Raw genomic sequence first — 23,517 nt, forward strand, 5'->3', positions numbered from 1 at the left:
GGGCTAGCAGGCCGGGAATCACACGTCGAAAGGAAATCCAAAATCCAGTCAGGTAAGAACTTAACTAAAGATGGATCCACTGTTGCCACCTGGTGAGCCTCTGCCAGAGCAGCCTCTCTCTGCTGAACACTGGACGCTCCCCTCCACCTACCATAGCAGCAAGCCAAAGAAAAGGTAAAATGTTGTAAATCCACCTCAAATGGATCTGCTGGGCCCATTTCTGGTTGGTTCATTCTGTCAGGGTTGAGTAGCAGGCAGGACCCAAATGCAGATTTCCAAGAATATTCCTTTAATCCAAGGTACAAAGTAGAACACAGAACACTACCCTGTGACACACAGTCAAATACCAACAATGACAGACAGAAAAACCAGAACTAAAATACACACAAGACCAATCACACAAACAAGACACAGGTGAGGAGGGAGGAGAAAACACAGGGGCACCAGGTGAACACAATCGGGCAATCAGGCAGGAGGGAACACAGAGACAGGAAGCAACAGGCAAGACGGGGTTGAACACTTTTCAAAACAAAACAGGAAACCAAAGACAGAAAAAGACAAGACAAAACACAACACAGACAGATCGTGACACAAACAGGAAGAACTGCCGCCGAAACTGAATATGTGACGTGGATCATAAATATATCAGCAATTAAACAACATCTTACATTTCTTCTCACACAATACGTCTCCTTGCAGTATCAACACTAATTCGGCTGACTTTTATATTTGATCCAATTAGTAGATAGGCTATATTTACACCATAACGGTGCACAGCTGATAGAAAGGGACTTGTAGTTTTTAAAGATATTACTGATTTACTGAACTACCTTTCCAGCTCCTCATGCAGTTGACTGTTACAGGTTCATGGTACAATGCATAAGCTTCAAATCGAGAGACTGAAACTGTATTTTCCTTTACCGTTCTGTTTTAATTTCACAATAAAGTTAATAGTCATATTATGTTTGATATTATTATGTTTTATTAACTAGACCACTGTTTTTTTTAACCCAGTGGTCTGGTTAAAGCACGTTATTGAATTTTGAATGTATCTCTCAGAATCGAAAGGGAAAAATCCATGGGAAAAACACAAAAGCACACAATTTAAACCAATTAATGTCGTGTAATTAACAAGGACAAACTGATGTTTTTTAGTGGATGAGTAATGCAGATATCACTGTGTAATAATTTGACAGTGAGGAGAATACTTCTGGTTTTATTATGAAAACTTCGAGACCGGAAAAACTGTTTTCACCCCGTGAGGGTTGACGCTAACTTTACATGGAAGCTGCCGCTATACACGTTCTCCTGGCGAGACCTCAAATCATCTTCGTAATATCTATCAAACTATAGATCCTACACATCCACTGGGCGTAGATTATAAAAGTACAATATACACTTCTCACTAGAAATCTAATAAAAAAGCATTTTAATGGCCAAACTATTCCACAATTTAGGATTTTCCAGAGAGGGTTATTTGTGAATAAATGACCCTCCGGAGCATTTGCGATCAACGGGAGCATGTTGTTTCTTACACGACCACTAGAGGTGCTACACTTTAAAACGTGACTCTGGGTCGTATTTAGCTGCTGAACAATCAACCTATATGGTCGTTTTTTGTAGGAGGACAGGCTGATACATCACTAGTTTGGTGGAAGAACTCATCTGGATCACAACCCCCAGGGCTTCCAATGAAATGTGTAGACTGTTATCGATTGATGCTCATGGATTTTGATCGAGTTTTAAAGCAATCATAGAACTTTTGCTATAGCAAAGTTCAGCCAGCAGACTGCCTCTCTTCTTTTTCTGTCTGACAATTATTTTTTCTTATATCTAGTTGAACTAGCTCTCCCATTACAGATAAGTAAAGAAAATGGACAGATGGATATTACAATTCATTTTGTGTCCCAATTTCAAAAATAGAAATGTGCAATCCCTCTTGTTTTTCTGTTTTCTTCTTTGTGCCCATCGCAAGATAAAAACTCAAAGTGCCAAAAAGATGAAATACTGATGCAACAAATCCATCAGAATGAACTTTTTATGTTCATGTGCTATCCCTCTGCCAGCAGACAACTATGAGAGACAATCTGAAGGGGGCACTGTTGCACCTCTTGTGCTCAGTATCAATCGAGTCATACAGAGTCAGTGTAACTGACACATACAGGGTTCAGTCACCAAATATAATGACAATGTCTTCCGCTGCCATTAATTTGACATTGAAACCACCAGCACCACCACCTGATGATGTCAAAGTAAGGCAAATTATTGAGTAATTACCCAATGCGTCAGAAAATTATTAGCAATGTAATCAGTGACAGGCAGGCTGTGAGTTTACTGAAGCCTCATCTTGATCCTTTCCACCTGCTTGAATTGCAGTCATTACAATTAAGAAATGCATATTAAGTACTCCCCAAAATAGACAGGATGAGTCAGCAAAAATACAGTACAAGAAAGGAAGGCTTTGTGTAAAGTCACTGATTATCCCCCCCCCCCCCCCAGTGTCAGAAAGTTGATTTGAGTCATGCACCTAAGAAAGGGGTCGGAGGTTGGAGGTGTAATTACTTGATCTCTTGGTGGCTGCTGGGATAAGGAAAGAAAACGGGGTGACAGATGGCAGGGAGTATATATTGTAGTCAAATTATCACTGACAAAAATACATGCAAATAATCACACACACACACACACACACACACACACACACACACACACACACACACACACACACACACACACACACACACACACACACACACACTCATGTATGTCAGCCTGCCTCCCATCTGATTCTCCATGGGGTTACATCGATTATACCATTTTGGCTAGACAAGTTTGAGCTGTGTTTCCCTGACTGTGTCACAAAAATCCTGACATATTTTGAGACATCGTGACCTGAGGAAATTATTTATGTCACATTTATTTTACATTACATGTCACTTGTTAGACGCTTTTATCCAAAGCGACTTACATACTCAATACTGTGGACAATCCCCACAGGAGCAATTTGGGGTGAAGTGTCTCAGGGACACAACGACATGCTGACTGCAGTGGGGTTTGAACCTGTGACCCCCTAATCCGAACACCAACGCACAACCCACTCCACCACATGCCTCCATTTCTTTTTTGAGTCGGAGCTTATATAATGTTATTTAGAAGAAGAATTGCATTTCCACAAGATATTACTTCTTCTGTCACTTCCTGTTGCATTACTCACTGATGCGTTCACTTCACAAGCTTTGACACAGTTAATTAGACCTTTTTTTTTTTAAAGTTCTATTTTCCTGCCTCTGTATTGGATTTAATTATTTTTGTAATGTGGCAGAGTGGAGCTGGATGTGGGCGCACCGCCATTATGCCAGTAATGAAGAAACTTCTATAAGACTTCTATAAGATGCATCACAAGAGCACTTTAGATTGCTTCATTACATCAACATCAAAATGTCTAACTTGCTTTATGAATTAGTGTGATATATATTGAAGTAGCCTGTAGCTTTATCAACGTCTGCATGTAATCAACTACTGACTGCCAATCAAATAAAGAAAGTACAATTCAAAAACAACAATATTTATTGTCAATTAATATTGAACTATACAGATATACAGTAAAATACTGTGCATATGTGTAATGTTCCTCTCGGGCTGCATTTAAAAATAAAATAGAGAAAATAAATAAAATAGTTTTTGAAAATATGTGCATCTTAAAAGTGCTTAATTTTAGATAAATAAAATAAAGTGTAGCAGCAGCTTTAGTTTCCTTTTTCTTTGTTAACCGTTTCACATCATGACTTAACAGTTTCAGCCGATTATAGAACAATATCAGTCTTTACACATCATAACAATTGAACAGTTTTAAAGTTTCTCTTTCTTTCCCTCTTATATTGCAGTCCCCCACTCACTTTTTTTTTATTCAGTGCGAGAATTGAGCTTGAGCTTGTCCTGCCAGGAGTTAGGGTTAGAAATCTGGGCTGAAATGGTGTCAGGGCCATTCTCATACACACATGCAGGTGCTCATTGGTTAGCCTCGGTTAGCCTGCCCTGGAACCATATTTAGTTTTAATTTTGATCCTGGTGGACTGATCATATTGGGCTCTGAGACTGCTTATTTTTTGTGACCTCAGTTCTGACTTGAGAGGGAATGTTTGGTCAAACACTTTGTGTTTTGTCTCATAGTGGCGTTTTGGCACTTTTAATGAGCGCCACGGTCTCTGAACAAATGAGACACACTGGTTCTGTGCTCCCAGTGGGCAGGATGAACATGAATGAGTCCGTCCACTCAGGGTTAAAAGCCCTGTTCTCACTGTCCACTTTCCTCTTCTTGGAGAGCGCCATGTGTAATTATTTGTCTCTCCCTGTCTGCCGCTAACACGCATGTTCACTCTCCTCTCCGCTTCTCTCCCTGTATCGCTAATTATTGTCTTCACTCACTTTCCTCTCCGCTTCTCTCTGCCGCGCTCTCATCTCTTCTTCTATGTTTCTCTCCCTGTATCGCTCACTCGTCTCTTTCAACCCCTGTCGGCAGCGGTTAAAATAGAATCGCCCCGTCAAAATTGAAATCCCCTATTAATGTATTGATTATAGGTCCGGGTCCGTATAGGTCGGCGTCTGGGTCCGGATCCGGACCGCTGTCCGCCTGTTGCAGACCCCTGCTCTAGAGTGTAACTTTAGTTAAAGGGGACCTATCATGCAAAATGCACTTTTGTACGTCTTTTAAACATGAATATGTGTCCCCGGTGTTCCAGGGAACTCACCAAGTGTCAGAAAACACAACCCTCTCTATTTTCCTCCATACCCAAATCTCTAAAAAAGGGGCTGCAACGGATCTGATAAAAACTGATCCAGATTTGAACACTGTCCTGACGTCAGGACAGTGGCGCTACGGCTATTGGGCCAACTCCACCAATCAGGAGGAGACAGCCACGGCCATTGCCGTTCGAAAGCGCTGGAGACGCTGTAGTACATATGCCAGGCCAGTAGATGGTGCTGTTTTCACTGAATCTGCCCTTGCAGAGCAGAGCTAAAAAAAAGTGCAAATTGAGCGAAATGAGGCATGGCTAAAATGCATGTTCTGTTTGGTATTTTGAAAAGAAAAAAGTATAAATATGCCTTATATAGGTATGGTCCTACACTATATTATTCAAATATAGCATAATAGGTCCACTTTAAGCTATTGAATGTCTGTGAATGGATAAATTAAACGAACACGTTTTTTGCCTAAACTTATTATAAAGTACATTTTTATCTTAAGTCTCATGATCCTCATTTTGAGTTTATTGGTAATGTTGGGGAAATATTTTCCAAGGCCCATAACTTTGACCCAGTCTATCCAACACAGTCTCACTCCTTAAACGTCCAGGAGCGACGCTTGGTCAGGGTCCCGTGGCGTGCAGTTGGGACGCGCCGAGGCTCCTTCAGCTTCATAAACGGACGCAAAGAGCTTTCAACTGATTGCAATGTATTCCCATCGGCGGCGGTATTTGACGCTCATGGAAGAACCGCATCGGTCCATGTCGGCGGCATTTAAAGGCAATGTGAGCGTCCATTCCCATTGGATAACGGAGGATTTTACACCCGGAAGTAACTATTCTCCTTACTGTCGATTGATTTTACAGTGATATCTGCACTACTCATCAACTCAAAAACACCAGATTATCCTTGTTAATTACACAACATTGATTGGTTTAAATTGTGTGCAATTGTGTGTTTTTCCCCTTCGATTCGGAGAAACAAATATTTTTTCGGAGTTTAGGATGCAGAAGACATTACACTACCCAGAATCCTCAGCTATCGTTTGGGACTACACCATGTGCTTTGTTTGACAAACCCCGTGATTAGTTCTCAAGCTCTGTGATTGGATGTTGGAGTGGCAGTGCGCAAAGTTTACACCGCGTGAAACAGCACTTTGAAATGGAATGAAACCCATCGACGGCACACTATCCAAATCAAGACTCGAACGTGTCCTACTACCCCCCCCCCCCCCCCCCCCCCCCCCATCCCCCCCTTAGGTCACAGGCTCCTCCAACAGTGCAACACAATAAAACAGTTACACAGAAAAAATAGTGCAAGTAAATACAAAAAGAAAAATAGTAAAATAGTAAAAAGTAAAATAGTGCAATAAGAGTCTATATACAAGTGATTGGAATATGATATATTAGACAAATGATTTCTAAGTAGCAGCCAGATGAATGTTATGTTATGTTGTTTCAAAGTTCAGGTGTTTAATAGTCTTCTGGCCTGTGGGATGAAGCTGTCCCTGAGTCTGGTGGTTTTAGTCCTGATGCTGCGATACCGCCTGCCAGACGGCAGCAGACAGAACAGTTTGTGGCTGGGGTGATGGGGGTCTTTTATAATCCTGAGGGCTTTCTTTAAGGTTAACCTGGTATTTTTACTACATTTATTTGAGTTACTTTACAGATTTGGATTAATGATGTGAAATATAAACAACCCTTAAATCAGACTTTAGTTACACCTGAGTAAAATTCAGTGAAGGTGATTGTCAAGTGCAAACAATCAGGTGAGATATTTGATAGTTGGTGCTTGAGAAGACAAAAAATGTATCTGCAGATCCCTATAAAGCATATTCATTACTCGTTATTCTCTAATTGTTCATCAAAAACTGTATATAATGGCTATTTTGCACATCCCTTTCAAGATTTCAAGATTTTCAAAGGTTTATTGACATTTCATTTACACAACTACGGTGTAGTTATGCAATGATGACAAACTTGGGTCATAGGTTCCTCAACAAGAGATCTATCAATATGTGTGTACCTCCACCATTACACACTACGTCATATTCTGCACATTTCTTATTCTATCTACATACATCTTATAAGAGTATAATAAATATGTATAATATCGGTTAAAATAAGTGCTTCAACATAGTTAACATTGCAGGAAAGTTGATTGTCAAGTCCCAAAACAAACCATGCAATATATTAAACGTTAAGTACTTTGTCAGGCTTAATATAGATACCCCCAAAGCTTTTTGCTTACATGTATTTAAAAGAAGACCTTAACCTAAAGTATTATTTAATGTTTAAATAAAGCCTAATTAGTTTGTCTGTTTTGCACATCCTCCTATTAATATCTTTGTACATCCGGCACTAAATTGTTTTATTCTAGATACCATTTACAGTATCTTCTTGATATTTTCTATTCTATATTTATATCATTGACCTTCTACTTTCCTCCTATTTTGTATATACTCTTAATATTTAAATGTTTTCATCAAATATAACACATTCAAAAGTGCTTTACAAAAATGAAAGACATTAAGAAAAAGGCATTTTAAAACAGTCATTAAAAAGCAACACAATCTACCTGCATTGCAATGACTCTAAACGTGTAATAACGTGCTTTAACCAGTAGGAGGTGCGGGTTAAAAAGCTGTCAAGTTTACAGTGTTAACAAAATAAAATATACTGCTGTTTCTGGTTTAGTTTACGACGGATATATTCTGTTATTGTTTTGATATTTGTAACACAAAAGCGATGTAAAAAACCCACAGCAACACAGAAAATATGGTCTTAACATGACCCAGCGGTCTAGTAGTTAATAAAAAATAATAATATCAAAACAAATTATTACTACTAACTTTATTGTGAAATTAAAATAGAACGGTAAAAGAATAGTTTCCGGTCTATTCTGAGGCCCGATCTCTGTAGATAAATAAAGAACTACGACAGATGTGTAATGTTTAATGCAGCCAAACCATTCATTACAATGCATTCATGTGATGACTTTCAAAGAGTAAAGCAAGCACTGCTGAATAAAGTATGATTTTATCTTTTACGAAACGTTTTTTTCATATAGAATGCAGTTGGAGGTCAACCAATCACAGAGCTTGAGGCAAAGCGGAACAATAGCTGAGGATTCTGGGTAGTGTAGTGTCTTCGGCCATCCTAAACTCTGAACAAATATTTGTTTCTCCGAATCGAAGGGGAAAATTACAAAAGCATTGCACACAATTTAAACCAATCAATGTTGTGTAATTAACAAGGATAATCTGGTGTTTTTGAGTCGATGAGTAGTGCAGATATCACTGTAAAATCAATCGACAGTAAGGAGAATACTTACTTCCGGGTGTAAAATCCTCCGTTATCCAATGGGAATGGACGCTCACATTGCTCTCTGCGTCCGTAATACAATAAAGGGGACTTGATCAAATAGGAATATAATTATCTTTTAAATAACGTTAACTAAAGGGAACAATCTATTTGACACAGCTGAAGCTCTGGCCTTCCTTAAAAACTAACTCATTTAATAAAAATCACAGTTGTATTACACACAATGCACTGTTTTTTGAGAACAAACATTGGTAAATAATGCACCATAATACATTCTGACGAAAAATTAAAATTATTATGAATACAAATAAAATAAAAGAAGCCTCCCGTGAGTTACTACAAGCTATAAAGTAGATTTTAAAAACGTTTTATAGAATAAAAGCTCACTGCTGGACGTTGTAGAAATGCGTGTGTGCACCACGACAAAGGAGCCTCATTCACTTTACATTGGGGTTGTTTGCGTGGTGCAGACACGTAAATGTAGCAAAGTTCGTGACTCCACCACGCAATGCGGTGTTAAGGAGTCGTGGTGGAGTCGTGCATTCTGGTGAGACCAGGGCCCGTTCTCATTTCATCAAATGTCCCTCCTCGACTCCTCGACTCCTCGGTCCTCCGGTAGTGACCCGGAAATGAATTTTAGCGCACCATGTTGAAGGACATCTCATTTCTCGAAATGCACACCGAGCATCGAGCGTCGAGGAGGCTCTCTGGAGGAGCTATAACCGAGGATACACTGATGGGTCCTCCACGGTCCTCCACGGCTCCTTCGTGGATGCATTTCCGGCAACAGAGATGTTTCAAAGAGTCGTGACGCACGGCCGGACTGATCTCAGCCAATGACAGCTCTGCATGCATCCCCTGGATATTATTTTATTAACTGCTTTCATCGCGACGCGATGTTTACAGTGAGAACAGCTGTGAGGTCCGTGCAGAAAGCAAAGCAGTGTGTAAAATATATATCACTCAGTATAACAGGCCTACTCTCTTTATTTGCTTTAGTTTAGTAGATATCTACAAACAAAGTCGATATTTTTCTAAAACCATTTAGTGCTTCACATAATAAAATACACAACGGCTGTAGCCTGATTATGCTTTAGGAGCTGTAGGTGCGTGTGTGTGGTGTAGGTGTGTGTGGTACAGTGTGTGCGTAGATGCAGCGGACAGACAGGTCTCAGTTGGTTTGGTGTCCCCTGCTTACTTGTAATCAAGGGTGTAACTTTGGTTTGAGAAGTGGGGGGGACACAAAACAGGGGGTCCTCCGCAATGAAAATTGTTCTCAATTTAATTTAATTTCCTGCCTTTCTACAAATATATTAGGGACTATAGTGTTAACAAATCCAAGAAAAATGTGTAGTGTATATAATGAGTGTGCACACTTATCTAGTATCCTATCCATATGAACCTGTTTTATTTGTGATGACCTCACATCCTCTAGGGGGGTCCCGGGGTGCATGCACCCCGGGAAGATTTGTTTTCTTTAAATCGAAGCTAAAAGCATCAATCTGGTGCACAAATGAAGAGATGTATGGATACAGTTCTCAACACTCATATAAAACAGAACTGTATATATTTCAATAATCAAAAAAACATTAGAATATGCTCACAAGCAATAACAAATCATTGATAAACTCCTCTCTATATCTTTATCTTACCTAGTCTGCTTTCTTTCTTTTTATTTATGCATATTTGACTAATCACTCCACTTTGAAACTGTGTTTTTTTATTTTTGTACTGACCTATAGATAGTACACATTGGAAGGATTTCTTAACTTATTTTATATACAACTAATATTACATAGATGGAAATATTTGTTTACATAGATCACTAAACCGTTTGAGACCCACTGAGATAACTAGACTAAAGTTTACAATCTAATCACTCAGAGTCCTTTACCTCCCTGAGCTGACGTTATCTCTCTCAGTCCCAGAGGAGAGAGCTCTTCCTTATTGTTGAAACAGCTTCTAATTCTCCGTTAGCTCCGAGCTAGCACCAGATGCTAACAACAACCCCCGTAACTCTCTCTGTCTCTGTCTCTGTCTTGTCTCTGTCTCTGTCTCTGTCTCTGTCTCTCTCTCAGTCTCTCAAAGTCCGACAGGAAAGAGCTCTCCCCCTCCTTATTGTTGAAATGGCTACTAATCTCCGTTAGCTCCGAGCTAGCACCAAATGCTAACAACAACCCAATCCTCCGTGACGATGACCGGTTGCGTAAAAAAATAATAATAAACATATTTAAAAAGTGGGGGGGACACAAATGGGATTTTGAAAAGTGGGGGGGACATGTCCCCCCTGTCCCCAGTGGAAATTATGCCCATGCTTGTAATACTTGTAAATAAAACTTTTAGCCCGTCATTTATTTCCCTCATTGTAGCGACCAGAGAGGGGGGGATATATCCAGTCTCTGATAGTGTTACGTTATTATGAGAGTGCTCTGTTTGATTCTGAAATTGTATATATTTATATAAATATATACATATGTGTGTGTGTATGTGTGTGTGTCTGTGTGTATGTCCGCATCTGTAGCCTGTTATTGTCTCATTATACCGCACTGTGAATGAATTAAAAGTAAATATATAAGTCGTCATGAACACATCTGTCCATCAGACAGAGGGCTGCTGTGCCTCCTGTCATCATTAATGGACGTCTCTTTAAAATGACCCTCAGAGGAGAGGAGTTCTCATTTCTCTAACCGCCTGCTGCTTCCCCTCCTTTCTCCTCGGCTCCCCTCCTCGGCTCCTCCGCTCGCATCTCCTGTGGGCGGGACTAAGTCTCGAGGATAGGAGTCGAGGAGGGGAGTCGAGGAGGGACATTTGATGAAATGAGAACGGGCCCAAGTTGGATTATATCTTGTTATGCACAATGTTGATTATTCTCTCTGAACTAGCTAAATACATGGGTCTGGGGTAGAGTTCTTCAGAATTGACGTGGCAACTCTACCGTGAAGTCAGAACCTCTGGCTCTTGGACTTGTTTTGTGAATTCTCCGGCCGAAGCTCCAAATAAACCCATCAGTGTTTGACATCAAAGCTCCAGCTCTCCCATGTCTCCTTTGAGTCGGTGACTCCTCCTGCATTGCTACACAGAAGTTTCCCCCACAGGTATCCTGTTTTATAGCCATGGATGTACAAAGAGCCTTGCCCTGTCTGGATTTCCTAAAACTTAAGATTTTTTCTGTACGTAGTTCCTTTTGTGTTTGGGTCCACTTTGCTCCGCTCATCCTTCACACCATGTCATGGCTGTAGAATAATGACACCATCAGGGTTAACAATGGCAACAACAGTTCATGAAGATTTAAAAAAGAGTAGAAAGTTGTTGGTGAAGAGAAGAACATCGTTGTAGAAGTCACATTGGGCCTTCTGGGAAAAGCAACAAATTAAATGGTCAGGCACGTATACGGCCTCTATATGGGGCTTGTCAGGGTTTTAGCAGGAAGTTGGAACCAAATGCAATAAAGGAGGGAGGTAGGTATATACATTTAGAAAAAGAATGTCAAACAAAAACAGGGGAGGTAAAACAAAAGAAAGAAAATCGGAACGAGTAAAGACCAGGGAGCACATGAGGTGCATAGGAACAGAGGGGAATCAGACAAGGGCAAAATAACACCACACATCAGGAGCCAGACAGGAACAAAGACTACGAACTGACAGAGAACATAAGGGAAAACAGGTATATACTGTATACATACAAGACTAATCAAAGACTAGACAGAGCTGGGGAGGGCAGGCAAAACACAAGGGCAGCAGGTGAAAAGAATACGGGAGTGAACCCTTTTCAAAATAAAACATGAAACATAAAAACCAAGGTCATGACAGTGCTTTGTGATTAATTATTCTTGATTATACCTTGAAGGCTTAATACCTTGAATGTAGACACTTAAACCCCCAAATGAAGATATTTTAACTGAAAACATTATATGCGTGTGACTAGAACTTAAAAAAAAATAGTTTTGTTATCATCACTTGCAGGGAATGAGGGACCCATTCCAGCAGGTGAGGGGGGAGTCCATAACACCCTGTTTTGGTTGCTTGAAGAAAATAAATAAAAAATCTCTTTTACTATTTAACATACTATTTTAAAGCAACAATTATTTTGTGCTCATGGGACCACTATAACATACAATCTGAAGGGGGCAGCTTTGCACCTGTTGTGTTACGTAAAAAAAGATGAGGGGATAATATGTGAAAGTACAAACAAAGTTCAGTCACCATGTGTCAGAGATGTTGAAAATGCGCCATTTACAAAGGAGCCATTCTCCTTAAACAATCCCATTTACAAATAAATCAAAGTAGAGCACAAGTGTTTGTACTTTTGATGTTGTTGTTGTTGTTGTTGTCCCTAAGCCACATCTCTCTGAAAAAAGCTAAACGTGTAAGTCGAGGTGCAAAGAATATGACAACCCAAAAAATACCCTACAAAAAAACTATTTGTTGTCATCTCATCATCACAAAATATATAATAAGTGTGCAATAAACTCACCCCTAAAACAATGTGCTGCACAATGCAATGCAACTCTGATGAAACCTACATTAAGAATATTTATAATGAATAAATAGGCTTGGGGGACTGGATGTGCAATAAATGATTTTAACTCACAATAACTCTAGTTTAAGTGAAGCATTGCGAACCTTTTGTAAAACTTCGCTCCACTGCTGGTCATAACTCCTTAATCCTCCAGAGGATCCTAGCCTCTCACCTCCAGAGCTCCGAGGCTGTTGACCCAGCTGCTGTTAGTGAAGAGCCATCAGACAGTAGCCACAAGCACGTTTTCTGAAAAGGACAAATATTTTTTAGATAAAATGTTGTAGTTTGTAGTTTCGACACAATGTCCTTGATATGTGCAGGCTTTACAAGCAATGCAAGAACATACTTGTTTTGGATATTAATGTTAATGCCTTTGAATACATTTCTATTCAAGGCTTTTTATTAAAATATATTTTTTTGTTTTACTTGAAAAATGTAGTCATGTAATAGATAAAAAAAATGTAAGTCGAATTCATGTTACGTGGAGCCACTAGCTTCTAAATGTAAATATAAATATGGCAATGTGTTGGAAAGACTCTGTAACAGCAACACAAGAGTCATTAGATATATAGCAGCCAACACCAGCCTATACATTTAAAGACACAAATCTGACGTTAGATAACGCAAGCTAACATTGGCAGTAGTCAGAAACATACATTAACATAAATATTACTCGCTGACCTTTTTATTCTTCAAAAGACAAAATTAACTTGACAAAATGGTCAAAACCAGACGCACTCTCTTCCTTTCCTGTTGTGTCTCGTCAAATGTGTTAGTTATGTTTATGTATTTTGTCTGTCATTTCCTGTTTTATTTTGTATTTACCTCTTTCATTTCAGGCCCTGTTTTCTTCCTCCCCGTGTGTGTTTTTCCCGCCATCATCAGTGTCTGCCCCGCCCCTGATTGTTTCCACCTGTTCCCACTCACCTCATGTTTAAATAGTCCTGTCTCTCCCCTGACCTGTGTCAGTTCGTCTTGTTTGTTTCCCCGAATGGTCGTGCCAAGCCTCAGCTCTGAAAGGATCGCTTTTCACTCATGTCAGGTTTTGTTATTTTGTTTATTTTTTTTGTTGGCTTAAGTTTTTATTAAGTCCTCTTTTTGTTGCGCTAGTTTTTTCCTCCTTGTGAGCACCTTTTGTTATTTCCACCACCTACTCTGTTAAGAGGGATTACCTGAACTGTTGAAAATAAATATACCTTTTTTATATTCAAGACTTTGTCTCTGGGTCGTGCATTTGGGTTCATCAGTTTGTGTCAAGGTCCTGACATTTCCTCAGTTTTAAAGTCAGCACCAACGCACCTGAGCATGCGCAACTAAATGCATGTTTTTTTTATCTTCTTTGCCTTTTACTGCCGGCTATAACCCTTAGCCTTAGTTGTTTCTTGATAGTTTTCAGTAAGCTCACTTAAAAACGTTAATTGTTAAGAGTGTTGTTAAATAAAAGGGCAAAGTTAACTAGAGAATGCAATTCCTGAAGAAATTGCTAGTGGGAATGCTGTATGCTGAAAAGCTGACGCTGAACTGCTATGCTGAAATGTAATGTGTAAGAAGAAAGTGAAGAATTTAGATTGAAATGATACATGAACACTGGGGGCTTGAATGTGTGATGAGAGAAGAAAAGAAAGTAAAATGGCTTGGAAAAGCAGCAGAATATTTGAACCGCAAACTTTTGAACTAACTTGATGGCGAATGATCTGTCGCGATGGCAACGGTATTTGATGACACCCCATAATACGCTTAGATGTGTTGATGGCTGCATCGTTACCAAACCTGTGAAGTTTTGGGCCATTTGGAGCATTTTCACTGAAGTTATGAGAGCATTGTGTTGCCATGGCAACTGCATTTGAAGACATTTCAAAACTGTCACGTAGATGTCTTCACGGCTGGACTGTTAGCACACATGGGAAGTTTGAGCACCTTTTGACCATTTTCATAGGAGTTATAGCAATATTGTGTTTTACGGCGAGGGATGCGTTGCCATGGCAACAGCTTTTGAGGAAAACTCACTAATGGCACATAGACATGTTGAGGGCTGGACCATTAACTATCATCTGAAGTCTGGTGGTGTTTTGACCATTTTCATATGAGTTACGACAACATCGTGTTTTATGGCGAGGGATGCGTTTCCATGGAAACGGCATATAATGACACCCCATAATTGATAGGGCTGTTGAGGGCTGGACCATTAATCATTATCTGAAGTCTGGTGCTGTTTTGACCATTTGCATAGGAGTTACGACAACATCGTGTTTTTTGGCGAGGGATGCGTTTCCATGGAAACGCATAGGGTGAGATGTCAGATTTGACGTAGAACTGTTGAGGCATGGAGAGGTGATATACAGGTGAAGATTGGGGGACAATCGGACCGTGTCCATTGGGGTTACAGCGACATCGTGCTATATGGCGAGGGATGCGTTGCCATAGTAACACCACTTTACGTAACATCAGATTTGATGTAGAGCTGTTCAGGGCCACAGTGTTAACCATCATGTGATGTTTGGTGGCGTTCTGAGCATGTCAGTTGGAGATATGACATCATCATGTCATATCTCCAACACACAGGTGTTTATGTCGGGTTATTACATGGTTTAGTTGAATACTCGATTCTGATTGGTCAATTCAGAACACGTGACACGTTGTTAATCCAGAACAGACAGACCGCTGTCAAGGATTTATGACCGTTGTTAAGGACGCTCAAATCTGCAGAAAGAAGTCCGGTCGATTGAACTGTATACAGTTTGGCTGAAAAGCAAACTGCATGCAGTTTGCTTTTCGAACTGACAAGACAAGAGCACCACATCGGGTCAGTGCCTTTCCATGTTGTCTGTCCTTACACACACATTAGCGGTAGCGATACAACTGTGGCAATATTGTTTTCAGATGTGTCATCTACGAAACCCCCGCAAGGAGAGAGGATCGAGGACAGAAACGTTGATCTCAATATCCCTAAAGATTTCCCATTCACCATGTCACATTGTACTATTAATGGAAACGTTCAGGTTAATGTTAATTACAGCTAAGGCTCAAATGCTAACATGCACAGAGTTAGTTGCTATCGAAGCAGTTCCTGCCGTTGCAACAGCCTAGTTCAAACATCAACAACGGACTATTTTTCGTAGCGGATGAATGTCATTTTAAATCAGTTACAACTATGTTTTTAATCATTAAAAACATTTTCTAAAACAATAAAAGCATTTCAATTAATATTGGGAGTCATATCGTTACTTTGTTGAGAATGTGGCCATGTAATAAGCGGGATAATGTGCAGCGACTTGGTCATTATGGGTAAAAGAACACCTTCATGCCGATCTAGATCCCTCCGCTTCGCGTCGGGCTCCTGATCTGCCTGTCGGTGTTCTTTTACCCATAATGACCGCGTCGCTGCACATTATCCCTTACTTAATGTGCAGCGAGGCGGTCATTTTGGGGAAAAGAACACCCGACAAGGGTGAAGGGTGTTCTTTTCCCCATAATGACCAAGTCGCTGCACATTATCCCGCTTATTACATGGCCACATTCTCAACAAAGTAACGATATGACTCCCAATATTAATTGAAATGCTTTTATAGATTTAGAAAATGTTTTTATTGATTTAAAAAATAGTAGGCTATTATTTATTTAAAATGACATGCATCCGCTAAAAAAATAGTCCGTTGTTACTGTTTGAACTACATAGCAACGGCAGGAACTGCTTCGATAGCGTTTTTGTGGACCTTTTTGATTACAGATTTGAAAACATCGTTGCTTGCTTTAAAAGTAGCACAATTCATTATGTCAAACCTTGGAAAGTATCTAGATATCCCTGGCCTGATGCCAAAGTAACTGGCAACTGAATATGTTTTGCCGTTTGATGTCTATGTCTGGACCCTTGCGTAAAAAGGAGGGTTTCTGCCCCGTTACTTCTCCTCTGTTTTCTTGTCCCTCTTGTCTTGTCGGTTTGAAAAGCAAACTGCATGCAGCCAAACTGTATACAGTTAAATCGACCAAACTTCTTTCTGCAGATTTGGAAGTTGGAAGTTTTTGTCACTTCATGCCCTGAAGAGGCATTTTGTTTAATTATTTTTGCCTAATTACTTTTAATTTTCCAACCTAGGAGAGGTTTTCCTACGTTTTTCATGAAAAATTATGTCTCAGGAGTGTAAGGTTTGGGAATTATGGCAAGTAAAAATATGAAGGCGAATTTCAAGCTGTCCCCCACTCTAGCTGTGACATCACGCACTCTAGCCTTAATGAACACTAATGTTAAAATCTGAAGAAGGCCTCTTTACCAAGGTCTGAACAATGTTTAATATCTCTAAAAGTATGAATCTGATTTAAAAGTTGTGTAACACGAATAATATCAGTTGGAATGAGGTTTCTGAGTGAAAAGTATGAAGGAACAGTTAGCAGTTGAAGTCGCATGAAGATTTTTCAAGTCCGAAGAGTTTCTCCATTGACTTCCATGTAAAAAATGTGATGAATTATGGGATATATCTCGGGAATTATGAAAGTTATGAATGAGAAAAGTAATAGCTTTTCTGAATGTTTTGATGTTTGAACGGAGTTTCTGCGATGTGGAATGTGGGAGCAGAAGAGGCGCAAAATAACCCGGCGGAATAATAATAAATAATTTCGTCTGTAGAAGAACAAGTAGTTGGAATGCTGTATCAGCATTCCCACTAAACTAGTGTATTTAAGTGAGGACAGTTATACAAATTCACAGTGAGTGCATGGTTAAAATGCAGTCCTTTAACTTCCACAGGGAATGGTTTGAGGAAAATGAAGAAGGTAAATGTATTTTCCAAGTCGAAAAGGTCTGGATTTGGAGTTGTGCTCATGGTTCTTTGCGTCGAGTATAATAGTGGTGTGGCCTCGCTCAGTTCCCCAGTGATTTCAGGAGTCCTTCTGGCTGAGGTTTAGTCTGTTAACTCCTGGGCGAGAAAAACATTCTGTGTTATTGGATCCAAAAAGTTTTAAAATACACCTAAAAAAAACAAATCCAGAGTTGTGTTCCTGCCTCCTGATACCTTTACATAATACAGTATAGGCTCCTTATATATGGATGAGCCAAGATTGGCAGATAAAGAGCATCTAGTAGGAAAACGCTGTTGTGCTTGCTACATGGGCCCATAGATCAGTATGATCCAGGTAATTCACTTTGTAGTGTGATATTTCGATGCCATGCACCACTGAACATTTTATAGGAATTAATGCTTAAAGTGGACTGCATGTATAGCGCCTTTTCTTCTTTGCATCCCTTCAATGTGCTTGGACTCTTTATCCCTAAATGTAAATATTAGCACTGTCCTCATGAAGCCATAGGCCTGTAGTACGAATCCAGTTCAACATACCCTGGATATGTTTGAGTTACCCGGCTTACCTAACCCAAAACAAACGCGCTCTCGCTAAGCGGTCCTATGACGCTGGTTATCAACTCGGTAACTCAAGCCAGGGTTTCTCTGTCCGGCAGAGTGCGCGTTCACATGAAAGGGGCGGGGTTAGCAACATTTGACCAATCACAAACAGGGACAAGCGTACTGACAGCGCAGCATCATACTTCCTGAATGAAAAGTGAACTATAATATTAGACAAATATGAAGTTCAACTTTAAACATCCATGACTTAAACACTTTATCCAGGATCAAAGCCACATAGCTGCACCTGCAAGGTGAATACAGCTGGTAAAAAAAAGTGTTTGAATGCGTACATGAACAGGTTTATGATATCACTGCCCCGTCTAAGACACGAGTGGATCTGACTTTAATTACATTTGACTCGAGTGTTTCGTCAACTTAATGTGTTGCTTAAAATAATACTTCTGCATACAGTATGTGACACTGTGAGTGTTGCACGGCCAGATACGGCTCAAGAAGCTGACTCAAATAAGGAAATATATGATACATTATGATGTGATATGATATGAATGATAATGGGACACATCGACGTCTGCACTGACAGTGCCGCGAACTGTACTTAATGTTACTCTGATCCGGTTACTTATGTCGTGGCAGATATTTAAGTAAGCTTTCTTAACGCTAATGTTATAATAGTCAGATTGCTCTGAAGATGGGAGGTGATATTCTATTAATTTACACGTTCACACAGTCAGTTGATTTTTGCCGGACGTCTTTCCTGCAACGGCAGTTTTTCTGTATTTCCTCTATCCTGTAATATGACTTGATAGCTTTAAACTCCGCACACGGAGCTCTGATTGGTCAGCAGGCGGTGCTTTCACTGAGTTGATCTCTTATCCTGGAACCGCTCCGGAGCAGGTTTGCCGTTCAGCATAAGTTACCATGGAGATCTAGCCCGGTAAGAAGTGAACCAGCGGCGTAGGACCGGAAACCCAGAGTTTTCCCTGAAGTTAGCTCGCTAAGCAAAAATCCGGCTTCGTAGTACAGGCCTCATGTCTCATTAAAGATCATGTAACTCCTTCAGAAGACCTTGCCAAATGTGAGTTACATTAAGTCGTCCACATTATTATTTATCGATCTCTAACATTGGACATGTGCTGTAGGGGACCGGGTGTCTGCTTCACACTTTCTCAAACTTTTTGGACTCAAGCTCTTAAGGCCCCCTCTTCTTTTTGAGTAGTGATTGGATTTCACCTAAGATGGTTTAGGGGTAATGTATACAAAGTCTTAAAAACAGCTCCCAAAGTTCATCCCGAGGTTCCCAAAATACTGAAAAAGTTGTCCACTTCCCTTAATCTTCTCTCAAAAAGCAAAGCCTCCCCAGACAAATTGAGGAACTTCTTGTGCATACTAAATGTATAATACCGGCAGCTTTTTGTGCTTTCTCCTCCTCTCATCGACATCTTGTCGATCATTTGCATGCTTTGGCGGTGAGCATTAGGACAGTACACTCCTTAGGTACGGTTGGATTAAGACCAAACAAAGCAACCGGTCTTGCCTGGAAACTACTTCCTTGGATTTTTTGTGCAGGTATTATTGAGTATGTATGCTTGTGCTGGACTTGATACGAGCTGACACAAATACTTATTTATACACAAGCGTTCTAAGGGCCAGCCGAGCCCTAATCCCCTTAAACGCAATGAAAGGTTTTCCAAAAATGAAGTGGCAGCAAACTAATCCATGAAGTTCTGGTACACAGTGGTTTTAGGGCGAGTTTAAACATGCAATTAGTATGGCCCAGAAGACTTCTTTCTGAACCAGTCAATTTCTTGATAACAAATTGCCTGTATTTTCAGAAACAAGATCAAAGCCCAATTCAAAAACAACCTCAGACTGCATCAGTCAATTAGATTTGGAAAAAAAAGATTCAAGTAATTGGGCGGAGGAGGTAGAGCGATGGTTCGCCAACGTAATGTTGGTAATTTAATCCCCAGCCTCGCATGTTGAAGTGCTATTGGAAAAAATACTGAACCCCACTACTATAAAACCTAAAATAGTAGAGCTCTTATCAAACACTTAAAGCTACATACACAAAACAATCTGTTCTGTTCAAATCCAGTCAAAAACAAGATATCAATTAACCCTGCTAAATAACTTTTCTCCACAGCCTTGCTTCTCCCGTCCAGTCAGTTATCAGACAGTCGGTCGCAAATGGTACATTTCAAATGATCCCTCATTAAATCTGTTTGCCTGGTTTGTGACTCGAGAGTGACACAGAGGCTGATTTGTCTCCGGTAATGACACAGACACGTCGCTGTTGCTGGTAAACATGACCTCTCAATCTGCTGCTGGATAAATGATGCTACCTGGACTGTCGGCTAAAAGCATGACTAAGAACAGTGAAATGAAACCGGACCACAGAGCCTGACCCACAGCAGTGATAGAGTGGTGACCCAGAATGGAGAGGGGCACAGCGTACGATGAACACTTTTGGTTGTTATTTACATTCTAATCTGTTCAGCTGTCAATGGTATTTCAGGACTGTTACTTGAAGAGTTTATACACTCAATTTGTCAACTGAAAATGGGTACCTTAATCCAAGTTGGATGCCCAATAAAAAGAGCATTGAATAATAAATGTTTGCCTCTTTTTTGCAACCTGCCGAGCAGATTTAGCTTGTCTTCTATACGTTGTTTTTAGTACCTGCAGCCTTCGAATCCTTTAATTTAGCCAATTCACAATGCCAGACCTGAAAAATATGGCCTGTCATTTGTCTATTACATGCTGGTTTATGTTGGTATTTGACTTTTTTGGCTGGTTTATAGTTTGAACAATATGCAAGGTGGCTGTAACATTTTAGACCAGCTGCATATTAATATCTGTTTTCAGTTCCCTACATGGACATAAGAGAAGGCAATATTGAAAAATATGATTTTGACATGATATCAAGTAGTACAGGGCCAGAATCACTGATTCTTTTTTATTAAAAGTGGCTTATGCTGTGTCATGTTGCTGCCCACTGTTTATTATTTAATCACAGAAAACACTGTCTTTTTTGCAACAATCTCTAAATGATACGAAGGTATCTGTAGTATCCATGTTTTTGCATTATCATTTTTTGTGGGTTTATCACTACATCCAACCTCTTAAACATAAGAAAAACATGGTGCATTATTACAACAAAAATATTGATTAAAGCAGCTTTAAGTTGCCGGTTGATCAGTAAAGTGGAAAAATGTGTCTTGGGTTCACCGTCACATAGTAATTTGTTCCATTCTTGATGTTTAAATATTGATTGGTGCAGCTTTAAAGTTATTCTTGTAGTTGATGGGATATAGATTTTAAGATGTGAGGGAAGTCATTTCTCAGTTAACTGAGATAAATTGGATTACTTGACTGTGTTTAATCAGCTCAGTGGATTATGTTAAAATAAATACCAGATGCTGCAGTCATTTACCAGCAGAGATGAGCTCCCAGCAGCCTTTACGTCATCAGCAATACAGCTTGCGCTCCCAAAACCTTCCTTGAATCATATTTCACCCAAGAGTCTGGCACTGGATTATCCATATTTTATTTTGTATCCATATTTTATTGGAGCTTTATACTATTCATTCTCTTGCAAAACAGCTCATAACTCCAAGAAAGATGAGTCTCCCTTCTTTTCTTTCTTTATCTGTCTCAGTGATTTCATTGCTAGTCACACTAGTACATTCTTAATCATACTTCATATGCTGTCATGGTTTTCAAATTATGATCTGTTGTTTTTTAAGGCGTAAAAGCATGCTTTTTTGACAAGATATTGTCCTAATTCTTGGTTCATATCGATCATGCAGATTTAATTTTCAGGATGGTATAGTTTATCAGTGGGTGACAGCTCTTGCTCGCAAGTAAGTGCCTGGATTTTGCTCCAATCAATCAGGGAGGTTTTTTCATTAAGTTGTCATGGGGAAAATCACAAAACAACAACCCGTAAATTGCAAAAGGAAGCAACAAGGTCACTGTTTACCATCTCTGGTCAATTCTCTGAAACATGACACATTTCAATGCTGTCATCCAGATGGATATGGCTCACAGGACAATCACATTTACAATGGTTGGAATTTCCAGACATTTTTAGGAGTGTGGCAGAATGTGTATACACAATATACACAGGCAATTTACCGTACATCACTCGTTCCTGATGGGTTATAACATCAGTACTGGAGTGGACCTGTCCAGGATCTATCATGTAACTAGACTCAGGAAATACAAAGCTATATTTATGCTCTCATCTATATTTTACTTCCACAATTTTGCCTGAAAAGATTGATTTTCACATTCTCTTATCCATGTTGTGATTTATAGATCTTTATAAAGAGCACATTTGTAGGACTACTTTTTGCCTGTTAAAACACATACGTTTTCTGCAGATCTGGATCCTTGTCACGTCGGAGAAAAAAAAATCCTGCTTATGTATTCATGGCTTATGAGGGTTGGACTTGGAAACAGAAAGCGTGCAACAAACTGAAGGTGGCTAATTGTAAAGATATGTACCACCAGGCATGGAGGACATAATAAAACAATGTTTTTCATTTTAAAAGAACGTACCTCGTAAGTCATTACATGTTGAATAAAAAACATGCATTCACTGATAACTTATTTACTACATACTGTGGGAAATAAAGTCCTTAACATTTTCAGGTTATGTTTAGACAACACCTTGATATGTAATTTAACATTGAACAGAGGCAACATTACTGCAAGTACAACACGGAACTCCAAAACTCAAAAAAACGTATGAAAGATTTTACTAAAAGCCGATTATACAAAATGTAAGTCATTGCCCAGCTATTTCAGAGTTACCAAAAAGTTATTAACTCTAGTAAACCAGTAGGTGGCGCAGCGGCTTTTTGCTCTCTGCCATCTTGTCTATGACATCCTCTTTGTCAAGTCCCATTAGAATCTCCTTCTCTGTTGCCTTGAAAAGCAACACTTCAAGGTTCTCTTTAGTGATTTCTGGTGAATATAAAGATCACCTATGCAAACTCCATATATTTATACATAAACATGTGTCCCCTTGGTGTTAAAAGATTCTCTCTTTTTGTCCTGATCCATTTATATAAAAACCTGTCTGAAAATGAGCTGATCAGATTTTGGCCACTTTCTGATGTCACAATGTTTTTTTTCATTAGCCAATAACCAACCCTCTCTGCTGAAACAGAGGGGTTTATGGGATGCTGCAATGATCTGTTTGGTGTTTCAGCCAAACACTTCAGAGACATGTTCTGTATCGGAGATCTATAATATATTGTTGAAAAATAGTATAATAGGGGACCTTTAAGTGAACTTATTTCAGGGAGGAGAAGGTCCATCTGAGTAATAGATAGGGTAGAACTTGTGGGCAAAACCAATCATGTGATACACAAACGTGAGCAGATTGTACTAAGAGATAAGAAGACAGTAGCATATCAAGCAGTTTTTACTTGTGAAACAACTACTTTCTACCCGTTCCACACTTTTATCATGTTATAAGGATGTTGTTAACATCAATTACTCGTTATATGTAACTCCCTTGTAACCTTCCTCTTCCTGACCTGATCTTGTTGAACTGACATCTGTTATGG

Source organism: Trematomus bernacchii, unplaced genomic scaffold, assembly GCF_902827165.1.
Source record: "Trematomus bernacchii unplaced genomic scaffold, fTreBer1.1, whole genome shotgun sequence".
Taxonomy (NCBI): domain Eukaryota; kingdom Metazoa; phylum Chordata; class Actinopteri; order Perciformes; family Nototheniidae; genus Trematomus; species Trematomus bernacchii.